Source organism: Pygocentrus nattereri, chromosome 23 (genome assembly GCF_015220715.1).
Source record: "Pygocentrus nattereri isolate fPygNat1 chromosome 23, fPygNat1.pri, whole genome shotgun sequence".
NCBI lineage: Eukaryota > Metazoa > Chordata > Actinopteri > Characiformes > Serrasalmidae > Pygocentrus > Pygocentrus nattereri.
In genome coordinates this window covers 32135663-32138162 of record NC_051233.1, presented here as the reverse complement: position 1 = coordinate 32138162, position 2500 = coordinate 32135663, and the positions used below count along the sequence as shown (strand labels likewise).

General features: G+C 40.5%; 1 protein-coding gene across 1 annotated transcript in view; it reads left to right on the top strand.

The window, feature by feature from the left end:
* ophn1 (oligophrenin 1) overlaps window positions 1–2500 on the top strand; it is a 96851-nt gene that overhangs the window by 17610 nt on the left and 76741 nt on the right. The gene's annotated exons all lie outside the window — the stretch shown is intronic.

Below are 2500 nucleotides of genomic sequence, written 5' to 3'. Positions count from 1 at the left end.
CACACACACACACACACATTAAAACATGCACGCACACACACACTAAAACACGCACACACACACACAAAAACACACACACACACTAAAACACGCACACATATACACTAAAACACACACACATATACACTAAAACACACTCACACACACTAAAACACGCGCACACACACACACACACACACACACACACACACTAAAACACACTCACACACACTAAAACACGCGCACACACACACACACACACTAAAACACACTCACACACACACACACACACACACTCTCTCACTCTCACACACACTCTCTCTCACACACACACTCTCAGCCTGTTCTGCTCAGCTCTCGGAACGTCGTCCCCGTGTGGCTCTGTTATTGATTATGTAGCAGAAGAGATCAAAGCCTTTGGTGAAGCTCTGATTGTCAGAAAGTTAGTCATGTTCGGAGGAGCGGCCAGCGGCGCAGATCCGAGCTGGAGACGCTGCTGGAAAAGAGATTTGGCCTGGAACGTTTTCCCAACATATTTAATCAGATGCTGAAGCTCCGTCCCGGCAGAGCGATATCCGAGCTGCTGTCAGTAACTCGCAGCTTTTCCTTTTTCCTGTTATGCGCTCAGCCAGTCCATTAAACGCCTGGCTGCAGTCCTGCTGACCCCTGCAGTGGACGGGTCAGCAGACTGCGCTGATTCACCTGATTAACGGGTAAATATCGGCTCTGCTAGATCAGGAGATTTATTACAACAGCCACTGTTCAAAAATCACTAGAAAGACCGTTTGTCACAGAACGGCACCGAATTTCCCTCAGATATGGTCAGTCGGTCAGGACACACCTGGTCTCTGAAGCAGAAGCATCGCATATAAATGGAAGAAGCAATGCTGTTAGACCCAGTTTGACCCAGATAAGTGCAAGATTTGACCCATCATAGAAGACTTTCAGAGTAAACGTAGATTTTAGGGGTGCAAATATGTAAATATATGTAAAATACAGTACGTTACTGATTTCGATTGGCTTCTGTGTGTAATGCCGAGGAGCGATGATGAGGCGGACGCATGTGCTGAGAGATTTGTTAGGGGCAAATCCAGTATCGAGGTCTAGACAGTCCAGGGTCAACGAGCCAACACGGAGAGAACGATGGACCGACATGACAACAGGGACCACAGACTAAGCACAAGAACAGAGACTAGGAAAAAATAACAGAGGCCGGAAGAATGATGGTGAGAACAATCGAGGGCGAAGTCAAGAAACAAGGGGGCAGGACGGAAGAATCAAAACAAAGCAAGCACATGGAGGACTGGGAGGGGCCAATCGTGACACTATGGGTCATTATGGATATGGAGTGGGAATCTAGGTTGATATACACACTTATAAACTGGCTGACTCGTCGGTTGATCAGGTGACCTGATATTTAGTGTAAATAATAATATTTATATATTTAATATATTATAATATTTAAAATCAGTAATAAAGTGATATTTATGGCCTTATTTTGACTAAACTTTAAACACCCAGCAATAGACGTTCTGAGCTGCCTGACGCATAAAATTATGAATAAATTAATGAAATATAGCGAGCGCGTGTGACTTGCCTCCTCTTGCCTCGAGATGCCTCCTCTCTGACAAGCCTCGACCCAAAGAGGCAGGTTAATAGAGCTGAAAATACTGTGTTAAAATGCAAAATAAGAGTCCTGATAACTGATAAATCTCTGTGACAGATGAATTTATTAAATAAAATCCATATTTTTTCAAATACAGTAAAACGTTAATGATATAAAAAGTAAACATGAATCTGTTTTATATAAATTCTCAAGTTAAACCACTTAAAAATATTGTTTTACATTAAAAATGGGCAGCTATGAAACGGGATGGGAATGAAAAAGCTGAGAAATTATATGGGGAACGTGTTATTTAATCTTGGGTCGACTGTGTAAATGTACACACTGGCTTTTGGAGCTGAACCTGATATTTTCAGCATCTTTTTTAAGCTCCAAAACTTTCGTGACATGGTTTCCCCTCCAAGTGGAGAACAACCCATAAAACTGTAGTGAAACAGAGCCGGGCTTTTATTTTGTACATAATAGCATAATAATAGAGTGAAATTGAAACATTTCATATTACGATAGGATTTTAACCTGTGATTTTAACCTACATGCCGCATCGATAGCATATAATTCTTTACCTCTGACAATAATATTTGGGTTAATTTTTGTTCAGCATTTTTTCAGTTCTTCTTTTCTTTTTTCAGTTCTTTTAAATAAGGGAAATGTGTAAAAACTGTTGTATGTAGTAACTGAATATACAATATTACAGTAACGTCTTTAATCCTAAGTTAAGATCTGACCAGTCAAGATTTCTCACAAGTTCTTATTACAGATGCAATTCGCAAGTTAGGAATTTTATCTTAATTTACAGCATCTTATCTCAAGTTAGGAAATCCTAAACCGCTCAGTCGAGGAATGTAAACAACTGTCATGTCCATCTAGCAAGCGAAATGTAAACGTAAACAATATAAT